Below are 12,707 nucleotides of genomic sequence, written 5' to 3'. Positions count from 1 at the left end.
GCCAATCCCCCGAGGAACTCTCATCTCCCTGAATTGGCAGGGATCCTTAGAGATTCTGGGGACAGATGTTATCAGAGATCTGCCAGTCCTAACAATATATATAAAGGCATATTTTGATGGATACAGATTTTGTACAAGCTCATGACTTCCTTATTCTATACCTCAGTAACTGCTACTAAATTAAAAAAACTGCTTGCCTATTCAAATTCCAGTTTAATAGGATTTTTATCAGTTGCTTCTTGAAAGATACAGCTTTCAGATTTTTGTGTTTGTAATCAAACTACATAAACTTCTGTCATTCAGTCTCAGCTATCAAATAATTACGATCTTTGATAGGTGTAACTGAAGCATATCTTAGCCAAAGCAAAACATATTTAGCATATTTAGTCATCAGCTGTGCACATTTATTTCACGCATATTTCAGTTTGTCTCAGTGCTGCCAGATGGAAGTGCCACAGAGGGTAATATTATGGAGGCAAGGGTCAGACTTCTATCTTCATTTTCCTGATTTAATCAACGGGGACCTTCAAATGTTTTTCCCTGCCTGTTCAGTTACAGTTGGAATATCTCACAGGTACTTCTGAACTTCCAGGATAGAAGCTTGACACCCCCTTATGTATTCCACTGCTCAACTCTTTTTTCTTCACTCGTATTTTCCAAGCTGCATTTGATGACATAGACTATTCATTTCATCTTTATAGTAGCCTTTTTGTATTTAAGGAATTTGGCACAGCCTGCATTCAGCTGTCTTTTCTTAGAACAATGGCTATATCAATAGCAATATCTTCCTTCACACATAGTGTTTTCAAGTCATTGAATGATTTTTTTTTTTTGTTCACCTCTATGTTCCCCCTGATTTGTGCATATACCTTGTATGTCACTGTGCCTCACATCCATCACAGTCCTTTAGCATCACCTATATTAAAGCTTGCTGTACGTAGTCCTTAGGAATGTGAGTACAGGGGCTGCTGAAAAAAGGTGATTTGACATCCATAAGTACAGCTTGAAGCGTGCCAGCCTCAAAACTCGGTTCCATGCTGTTCATGCATGCACAAAATTTCAGTCCCACTCTCTCAAAGTAGTGATTAGACATAACCAAAATGATACATTCCCTCTTTGTAAGGGTGAATTTCATCCATAAGATGTATACTCAACAAGACTTTTACAGTCTACCCTTTTACACCTACAAATATGTCCTTTGATCAAGTTCATGATCTGCATTTTGATGGATCAGTTAGGCAAAATTAATTATTGATGCTTTGTATTGAAGGCTTTATGAAAAATCAGCAAGGCAAAGCTTTTGCACATGAGTATTAAAAACATTTTGGCATTTTTGGCTTTCCTGAAGAAAATGTATTTTAATGAACTAGAGAAGTCAGTTGCATTTGAAAATACTAATAATCATTAAATTTCAAAGAAATCTTTATAAAATTTGTATTTAGCCCATCAGGTTATATTTTCAAATGACCATCCACTGGCATCTTTAAAACATGCAGTTTTAGTGAAAGCTTTCATTGAAACGCAGTTTAGATGCATCCTTGCAGGTTTGTGCTCTGGGTGACACCATGTGCAGGCTTTATACTGAACTCTTCAGTACATCTTCTGAAATTGCTGTATGTTGATTAATACATTTTAATGAAAAGAAGGGCTTTTTGATTTCTATTGCTGATGCAAATGGTCTTACTGGCAGTGCTTGTCTTTGCTTTGTTTCTCCTTTTACTGCTGAAAGGATGATGTTGTCTGCCTTGTACACATCATACTATAGATCCTCAAAACCATTCCCATCAATGGATAGGAGAGATAACTACATGTCATTTTAATTTAAATGAAATAATTTATTTTTGTTTTTTTTTACGGTCACTGAATAAAACCAGTAAAAATTGTTATTTGTATGTGAATTTGAATTGACATATTTAGCCTTTAAATGTGTATTTTAAACAACAACTGTGATTAAACAGAGTTCTTCATATGACTTTTAGGAAACAAAGGCAAAGATCCTCTAATTGCTGTAGTCTTATATAGTCAAGCTGCAATTGATTCTGTAATAATAGTGTCTTACCAAGGATGATGCGTATCAGAAAGCAAGTCTTTTGTAGGAAAAGATTGTCACTGTAATTAGTCAGGGGCAGACAGTTTTGAAAAGCAAGCATACAAAAAGGTCAGGCTGTGCAATTATTTTGGTATAGAATAACCCTCCTCTGGAATGTTATTACTTGCTGTACAGTGTACACAGCTCACAGTCAGCATTGAGAAACAGCCAACATGCTTATGTTTGTGACTCTAGTGGTTGACCAAAGGCATGTTGTGAAGTTGATAGAGTGAGGCAGCTGTTCGATAGTAGATGGGAAGCTTGGAAGTCTTCTATGTGGGAATTTAAAAGTGTGTCTCACATAGAGCTCAGTGCGCTGGATTTTTAGTACTGTTGGATCTAACCACGAGATTTACTGTTGCAATTCAGTTTGTTGATTAGCTGATCTGTAAAACAGGTTGGCTGAGGGTGGGACTTAAGAATATAAAGTTTTTCTGAGGAATTTGAGCCTTCTGGGTTCTCAGACCATGATGTTCTTTATGCTGCTGGTGACAATAAAATGCAGAGACAATGGACTACAACTGAGTACATTTCACCTTTTCTATGATCACAACTTTATTAAATATTTCCATATATGTATTTAAATTTTATTAAGATTGAAGGCTAGAATTTATAACTAAATTCTGGGAATGACTCATTTTACAAATTTTAGTTTTATTTCTGTCATGAAGTAGTAAAGGAAACGTGTTTGTGCATACATACAAATATGTACAAATTTGTACATTTGTAAGATGACACAAATGAAGAGGCACAGATAGGAATGAAAAAGCTGAGCTTGTAGAACTAACTCCCCCAGTATTAGAGTGGCCCCTGGGGGATTTCAGAAGTCAATAATACTGTTTTTTCTCCCTCTTACTGGCAATGGCAAAATTACTTTAATGAAGCAGGTAAATATTATACCTCAAACAAGTAGAAATGATTTGAATTAAAGCTTCTTATGAAACTTGCTTTCGGAGGCTTCAAAACATGACAGTTGCCCCTGACATAGCAATCAGACAGTACATAAATATTTCTGGAGAGCGATTCTGATCTTCTAGATGCATAAAATCCTCAAAGATTATCTGGAGGAAGAACAACTGCAGTTGTATTTTTGGTCGCTTCATTATCTTCCTTGAGTCTGGCCATTGGAGGGCAACTTCCTCTGTCTGTTTACATAGAAATAGACCAAAACACACCTAGGCTTTACTTAATATATCTGAATAAAGTTCTCAATTCGTGTCCCAGCATGCTCTGTGCTCAGATTAATATATAATGAAACGTGTGTTGGATTCTCGAGGGGACACAGATTCTCATTTTTTGCAAAAACCTGCATCTAGTTGATGGTCTGGAGAGAATTCCTCCAGAGCAAAACAATATCTGTTTCAAAATATGACTGACATATCTAATTGGCTATTGATAGCAATGCTGCTTTCTTCTAAGGTAGAAATATGCTGAACTAAATATACAGACTGCAGAAAATGAAGTAGGTAGTGAAAATAAAAGGAAGATTGATTGTTTAGGATAACACTTTGTTGATTTTCTCTACAGTACCTGAAAAATATGGTATCATGAGTAGTCTGTTTTAGTAGTCAGACACAGATGTCAAGGGTTAAGGCACAAAGATTTACAATTCTACTGAGTAACTGTTTGCTACTCTGCAAATATTAGAGGTAAAATGTGAGTATTTGTTCAGAAGCTACATATATGCAGAACAGAGATGAATGCTGTAAGGCTAGTATTCACTTACAGTGGCACTGCATAGAGGTGAGGAAACAGTTTGAGTGTGGGCTTCTTGGTTATCTTTTATTTTTGAATGGAGAAATGAATAACGTAAAGTGATTATTAAATATTCAAGTAAATTACTGTGTAGTAACAGTGCTGCGCTAGACAATTTGGTGCTGCTAGCCAAAAACTTATTCTAATCTGACGTGCTCTAATTCAGGTAACAAATCAGGGAAAAAGTAAAGAAAAAGTCCTTTTTAAATATCAAAATGTCAGTAGAATGGGGAGCAGGCAGTAAGGTCATTGCAGAATGTGGATGAGAGTTACACTGCTGTGTAAAGATGAGAACAGAGAAAAAGAGCAGATGGAATGCATAGGCTTACAAAAGTTCTGCCTCCAAAACAGAAATGAGTCATACAGTGTGGAAATAAGGCAATTTCAAGACAAGAGAATAGTGACCAGACAAAATACAGCATACTGAAAAGGAACAAAAATTCTGGGAGTGAGGAGGGAGAATGCATGTCATGAAGACTGAAGCTGACAAATGAAGGGCAGAGTACAGACAAACAAGGGGATGAACCTGCAAATGATTAAATAGACAATTTAAAAGACATTAAGTTCCTGTGGGAGACAGATGGTGTTGGTATTAAGAGAAGAAAGCTCCAGATAGAAATGGGAGGAGCAACTGAACTTTGGATTTTTTCTTTTTATGTAGCCTTTTTTATTTTTTTTAATTAAACTGAATCAACAGAGAAATACAGACTCATGGTGAAAACAATTTTTTAAATTCACTTGCAGTAGATCTTATTGGCATGTAGATCTTATCTCCACCCTGCACTGTATCATATGTGTCTGGTATGCTAGACTCTTAGACTAATTAATCTGCATTAACAGCGCTAATACTTGTGATGGCTTATGCTCAGTATCACCAATAACTGCTTGAAGCAGGATAACATGGGTTTACTGTGGAAATAAAGATCAGTATGATTTTTGTAGGTAATTGTGGATTATGGTTGTGCATAAATGAGAAGCATTAGAAAGAGACCTCTGCTGTGCAACTCAGGTGTGAGTCAGCAGTTTGATACTCCCCTCTAATTTGGATGTATTCAGTTTTGAGTTGGCTCATTACGAATGGAGAGACCAGCTGCAAAATTTAGATGCTCATCTAAGTTTGGACTCTGAAACTCGCCAGAGGTCAGGGCCTCTCAGAGATGAAAGTGAGATTTAGAATAATCTCTAATAGGAAGATGATATATGTTGTAGAAGGAGTAACTTCAGACTTCCTCTCAGCTGTGATTTACTAGGTGCATCACATAGTGGAGGTTTTTATGGAAGCTATGTTTGCTTGACCCTCTTTGACACTTCTCTTTATTGTCTGGATCAGATTCTTATCTTTTGCTGCCCTCTATAAGCTGTAAATTTGATCAGATAGGAGAATAGAGTAGCATGATGGAAGATTATATATAGTGCAAATGAGTATATATCATGGAGTGGTAGAATGGCATGGGTTGAAAGGGACCTTAAAGCTTGTCTGGTTCCAACTCCCTCCTGTGGGCAGGGCTGCCAACCACTAAATCAGCCTCAAGATCAGGTACTCTGTGTGAGGATTCTTAGAACTAGATCACGAAAGGACTTCAGTGCCTAAGACAGAACTTAAGAAAAATGTAGACACAAAATTCCAAGCTGAATGCTCAGTTTAGCTCCTGATACTGGTTACTCGTATCTTTTACCCAATGCATTTGTTGGTGCTTCAGAAGCAGATTCTGTATCTAATTCTCTTAGCTGGGATCCTGGATGGCTGGTGTGTCCCAAACCACCTCACAGCTAGGCAGAATTATATTTATCAGGAAATGCAGAGATTATTCACCCTTTCTTTTTGTTTTGTAGTACTCAGGCTCTTATCCAGGAAAAATCTAATCCTTCGATGTCAAACCCTAATGTCAGGCAGTGCTGCTGGGATCAAAGGGGGATAGGAGTGGGAAACCATGAGACCTGCAGAGCACTGCAGGGATTAATAAGTACTGCTTGTTTCTCTGTGCTGATGGACTTCTTTAAAGCACTGAAATATTGTGTTATGCTGGTGTGCTTCTGGGTAAGGAAGATACAGGAAACAGTTCTCTAAAGAGGCTTTGGCAGGAGGGGATGGAGAGAAGCACTGCGCTGTCAGGCTCTGCTGATCAATTAAAATCCACAGGGAATGGAACAGACCTTTGTCAGTGTCCTTGGCTCTGAGTGATGGCTGAAGAGCACAGTGTGAATTGCATACCAAGCTTGCCATGACATTGCTAAATACCTAACACAAAGCTGAAACCTGAATCATTCAGGTGTCACCCCCCATAAAAATTTAGGTGCTCTCAATGGGCATGCAGTAGATTTTTGTTTCTGACACCTTGTCCCTGATCTATGGCCTATATCAAGGTTTCATGCATTTAAAATACCTTGCTGAATACTTCTTTTTTACCTCACAATAACCCTCTAGATTTTGAATCGATCCCAGCTGCTGCACTTAAACAGTAATACTCCATTCTTAAGGTAGTTTCATGGGAGCATTGTCTGCCCTCAAAGCTTTTTCCTATTTGGAGAGGTGTTGCCCAGTAGTAGTCTGTTTCATCCCCAATTCTCATTATATTTCAAGGACTTTAAAATCTCTTGCTGATTCTGCACACTCAAGTAGCATAATTTTATAAAAATTAAATTATTTCTACTATCTTATGCTTAATTGTTAAGCCTTGGACAGGTGGTGGATAAGCTTACTACTTAGATGTGTTTTGTCAGTGGGTAAATACCCAATTGGTGTTACAGTTCTTATCAAGTTTGAATGGTCTTATGTTCTTAAGAAACTATTATGGAGCAGACTCTTTGCATATTAATAACCTCATTCTGCCCTGGAGGTATCCTCAGTGCCATACCTTCTCTTAAGAGGTAGATATCTCAGTAAGTCATCTCCCATAATTATTCCATACAGTCTACCTTGAGACTATTGTTACTAATCTTTTCAATATTTGGAAGAAATTGGAGAGATCACATGAAGTCTTGTTATGAGAATTAGACCTTACAGGGCTCTTGGGCTGCTCTCTCTTTATGCAGCAAGATAATTGACTCACTCATGTTATTTAGCAAGACTGTATTATCAGTCTGAGCAAGACCTTGGGCATAACAGCCAAACAGAGGGAGAGGCTGGGGGTAGAGAGTAGCACACACCATCTCAAGATGGGTTCTGTGGTAAGGGCTTTCAGGAAGAGAGGAGATACAGAAAGATTAGGTGGAAGAGATTTACATCAATGGGGGCATTTAAATTCTTAGTGTGCATTAGACATGCGTGCAAGAGCTGTTATCTTTTATATATATGCAGTTCTTTGAATTTGTTTCCTGTTAATTTTATCTGTGAGAAATACTAATTGGAAATTTTGATGAACTGCCTTTGAATAACAAAGGAAATACAGACCTGACTTAAAACATGCATCACAAAAGCATATTTCTGAATTGCTGCTGCAGTTGGATAGTGAGGATGTTCAGATTTCTGGGCAGGACAGGTTTCTTATTCTGTTTCATTTATTTGCTTTTTTTTCTTCTGCTGTTGTGTGGATTTGGGTTTCTTTATGTATTTACCAATTTTGTCAGATTTCTTAGAAAGCAGTTATTCCGGGGGCAATGAACATATGAAGTCTCTTAGACCTTTGTCGCATACATGAAATAACTCGCCAACTTTAAGTTTCATTTTAGGGGCTGACAAGATAGTAAAGGTTACCCTTGTTAAATGAGTGCTGCAAACCTCTAGGTGAGGTATGGCTCTGACATGCATAGTTTGGCAAGAAACCTTGATCTGATAGTGCTCTTTGTCTTTCCATAAACATAGCTTTGCCACTATACTCTCTCTGCTCCATAATATTTGAAGCAAATATGGCATTCGTAGTTGGGGGACCTGATCTTAGAAGCCGTATCATAAAAAAATGAAGTTACTAATTTGGTGCTCATCAGCAGTAGCCCAAGCATACTACCTCTTCTGTCACTTAAGCGTTCTTGTCTTGATGCCTCCACACTGTTGGAGAACTCCTTTATGCTCTGGTTTGTGGAGTGTTGAGGTATAATTAAGTTTGGGTTTCACTGGTTCTGTAACAGAAAGGGGCTTTGCTGCACCAACATACTTCATTCAAAATTTCCGTGATATCTACTTATACACTATGCAGCCTGTCTGAGTTTTTTCTTTTTAAGACAGAATAGAATGAATTGCTTTTATATGCAAGAGGAGGTAACAGTAATGTTATGCTAATTAGTATAGCATTAAACTACTCAATAACCTCTAGCTCAAGTAAAGACAGCTGTAAATCTCAGAGCAACTTCTATACTCATCTAATGGGAAGTTCAGCACCTGAAATGCTTTTAGAGACAGGATGAGGAGATAAGTGCTGATGTGCTTGACAAAGGCATGAGGAGTAAATTTTACCTACTTGTATAGTTAGTGGGTTTTTGGAATCCTTCTCAGTAGAGAGATGCAATATTGAAATAGCTGGCCACTGACTTCCTTGTCAGTGATGTGAGCAGAATACACAGAATGTTATCATTTTAGTTCTACAAATCCAAACCTGAGGCGTGTATAACTTTTGAGAAGAAATGGGTGAGAAAATACACTCTGGATTGCTTTCATTACATGGAGATGAACGCTCTTCATTTCAGTGTCTAAATGGATTTACAAGCTAAGATTTCAGTTATCAGTTACGGTTGTTTTCTCACAAATACAATCCCAGCAAAATGTGTATTCCATATATCTCCACATTCATGGAATTCATGGAAAGAACAGGAATTAAGAGAAGTACCTACCTTAAATATAATTTCAAAGGGCTAAGGAATATAATCAGTGCTTGAGGCAGTATGTGGATTTTCAACAGGAGAGAATTTTATCAAGAGTAAACGGACAGTCACAGTTAGCAGCTTCAGCAGACCTGGTAAGAAAATCTAACAATTATACAAATTTGCAGAACTTAAAATGTAAACACTTGAGTTAACACGTTTGTTAAAGCCTTTCAAAGTGCAGCTAACTAAAAAATTTTAAGTAAAACTGAAAAATAAGTTTTAATCATTTTAATGTGAGAACAGAATTTAGTAACTTCTGTTTTAATTTAACTATACAAGAAAATAGAAATATTTATTTTAATGAGAAAACCAGATCAACTATCAGAGTCATAGTGCCAGGCTTAGGAAATTGCTATAAGGTTAATATAGGAAGATCTTTTTCCTAGGAGTGACTGAAAGCCAGGAAACATTTCCAGACTTGGACTCCTTTCCTGGTGCTCAGCTCCAGAGAATCTCCTCTGGAGATTTTTGCTGACATTGGTTCCAAGGCTCATGGAGATGTGTGGCTAGTTTATCTTGCCAGATATGTTTTCTGTTTCTGTTTGCAAGGAAATCTTTGGAGGAGTTGCTTGTATGGGAATGTTGTTTCATATCTTTAAAAAATTTATTTTGTGATTTTCTTGTATCCTCTCTAAGAAATGTTGACATTCTGATGTAACTGGTAAACTTATAGTAGCTCTGTGGTATGTAAATGCTTTGTCCTTGGGATAACTAAAACAGCAAATTAGGAAATACAGCTGTAAAGCTCCTGCTGATTTCCACTGGATTAGATCCATCTTTTAATCCCATTGACAAAACAGAATTTGCAATAGCAGTCTATAGTAATTGGGAATGACTGAATTATTCTTTTCAACAAATTAAAATAAATTGATGGTGCCATTTCAAAGTCAATAGCAGTATGAAGGTTTGTGCTTTATATCCATTTATAGTTTTCTAGAAAATAACCACAATAGCTTTGCAGATTTATAGAAAATGGGGGTGATAAACCTAAAATAAAATACTGCATAATCTAAATGCTTGGGGAAAAAAAGTGCTTTCCTTGCATTCAGAACCTGGAGGGAAGTAAACTAACTAATTTTCAGAAACTAAGAACTCTACTTAAGTTTTATTTCTTCTAAATGGTTTAGATGATAAATGGCAAAAACTATAGTCTATATAAATAAATAGCTGCATTTTAGTAGCAAATGTAAAAGCAGAACAGAGTTCAGTAATCATTTTCTTTTTATAAACGGCCACAACTGGAAAGAGACTTAATTGGCAGCTATTTCTGCTGCTGATGTCTGAATGCATATTAACATGGCACTGTGATGATAAGGACCACAAATGAAAAGGTAATTACTGAGGGCATGGTAGGAATTCAGTTTTTAATTCCTTCTTTTAGCTGCAAAAACTGATTTCTAAATTCTAGATTCCTTTCCTCTGCTGCATTTATACTAGCAAAGTTCTGCAGAGCTTGGTGCAGTGAGCTGCTGTGACCTTCGTTCACCCACTGGTTGATTTGCTGAGAAAAAAGGGCCCATGGGATTCCACAGTATTAGAGGCATTGGTTAATGGTGGATATTATGAGTAAAAGTAGAAATGTGCTATTGTGCCATGACAAGAGAACTGTGCTTGGATAAAGGAGAGACCTTGTGCTTCAAGGGAAAGTGCTCTCTTCAGCCTATGGGAACCAGGAAGAGCTTTTAACTATAGTTCCTTCTAGTGCTGCTAGGAATCCCAAGAAAAAGTCTTCAAAACTGCAGTAAAACAGTAGAGAGAGAAACAAGGGAGCTGCTTTTTAAGAAAGTGCTGAAAAATTTCTTCAAACTCTTCCAAGCTACTTTTAATAAACAGTGAGACAAATTCAGATTATTCATAGAACAGCGAGTGATGACTTTCAAATACAAAAAGTGAAAAAAAACAACGTAGTTGATCATATTGGAATACTCTGTCTTGAAGTGTATGTGATTGACTTTAACTCAGTGAAAAGTAGGTGGCAGTTCCCAGTGCATTTATATGGAAGACGCTAATGGATTTGTTATAAATGAGGGTCCTGGAATATTCCTGATAGAGAGGATGGCATGACTGCCATCGATAATAGCATCACACACCGACATGGCATGACCTGTGCTTCTGCTAGTTCTGTTGAATAATAAAAACTTTCTAGGACTGGAAGTGAGATCTGCACCTACATTAGCATACTTTTCATAGTTTAGGAGCTTTAGTGAAATGAGGAGGATCTTTTGATTTTTAAATTATGCCATTAGCAAATACAAGTAAAATCAACTTTTACATGGTATCCTACCACCATTCATTACCTAAAGAAGTATGTATATGCTGTCACAGTGTACAGTTTCCAGATTTTATTTCACACACGTTTTATTAAAAATAGTTGATAAAAATATTTCAATGTTATGATTCTGTCTTTCTGTGAAAATATATGGTAGTTAATTCTCCTGTTTTTGATCATGGGGGAAAAAATGCAGAGAAGCAATGAAATTTGTTTAGGTTATTCAATTTCTTTTTTTGGTATAGAATTTATCTGAAAGGAAGGCATTATCTTAGCATCTGATCAGCATTGCCAAAATTTCTTTGAACTTGCCTTTGCATCTGGTGTCTGCTGGTCGATCACCAGAATATCAGGTTCTCTGTTAAATTCTTCTCTGAAAGCTGCTTAGGAGAATATCACCAGTGCCAAATGCACAAATAAGAATTTCTTTTGTTAATGTTTCCTTCACTTTCCATTAAATTTGACATCTCTCAGGGAAAACAGCAGAGATTAGTATTGTACAAAACTGGTAATGCTCTGGTACATCGCTTTGGGGAGCTGCACTGATGGCTTAGGTGTCACATGGAATTCAAAATCTACTTTTTCTGAAGTTTGAAGATTGGCTACTCCAATCCAGCTAACACAGGGAGAGCCTAAGGAACCTGTCTTAGGTGTCTGAATGGAGTGGTGGTTGCGGAGGTGGAAGCTGAGCTTCGTGTATTTCATAATACTCTTTTAACTCCAGGCATAATGGTCTTTTGGATTATAGCTGTGCAGATTTCACTTCAAACACAAACCTATGGTTATATTTGCAACAGGCTACACATTCTCATCTATAGCTCTAACAAGGCACAGGCTAAGTAATATCAAAACAGAACAACATCAGCTGTTGTCAAATTGTGATGAAGGCTCTGCTAACACATTATTTTTTGCTGGAAGGAACTCGTATGTGAAAACATCAGTCTTCCTAACCAAGCTTGCACTCCAAGTAGAAGAAGGCATTATTTTAGCATCTGATCAGCATTGCCAGAATTTATTTGAACTGGCCGTGGCAGCTGATGTCAGTAGAATTTAGGCTTTTGCTAGCATGCAAATGAAGAAAAATAAAATAATTTATTGTAATGATATTTTAGCAGTTTTTTATCCCTTGTTGACAAATGAAAGGCATTATTAATACACAGAGCAGCTTTTTAATTAAAAGCTTCCTATGTAAGTAAAGTGCCAGACTAACTTTGGTTGTTTATTTTTTAATTTATTTTTAAACCCAGATATTAAATACAATATATTTGTTCAGGTTAAGATTTTTTTAGTTGTACAGTATAAGTTTGTTTGGAAGTGGATTGCACTGACATCATATTCCATGCTGATTTGATTCTATACCCTCTGAAGGCAGAGAAGCAAATCAGGCCTTGCTGAAATGAACCTATTTTACCTTTGATGTTTCAAAGAGATTCACTTCCTCAAGATCTTTCTGATATCCAATATTTACGTGAACAAAGTTATTCGTTTAAAAAAAAATGTTATATAGCTTTAACTGAGATGGCAGAAACACATAAAGTCAGGGTAGGAATTAATTGTAATAATTAAATCTTCTGTGCCAGACTTTACGTGAGCTCTTAGGAAGATACTATCCTATTCAGTAATCATCAACATTTCCAGTACCTTGACCCCACTCCAGTTAACTCTTCATTAGCAAACAGTTTTGGAGTTCTAGAGAACAACAGAGTGGCAGAGATATTCCTGGAAATCCAGAGTTGTAACTTCATGAGTACTGGAAGCTGAAATTGCTCAAAATTCAGTCAGATGCAAGTCTGAATC

The sequence above is a fragment of the Tetrao urogallus genome (assembly GCF_951394365.1).
Source record: "Tetrao urogallus genome assembly, chromosome: 8".
Taxonomy (NCBI): domain Eukaryota; kingdom Metazoa; phylum Chordata; class Aves; order Galliformes; family Phasianidae; genus Tetrao; species Tetrao urogallus.
This window is presented reverse-complemented; position numbering follows the sequence as displayed.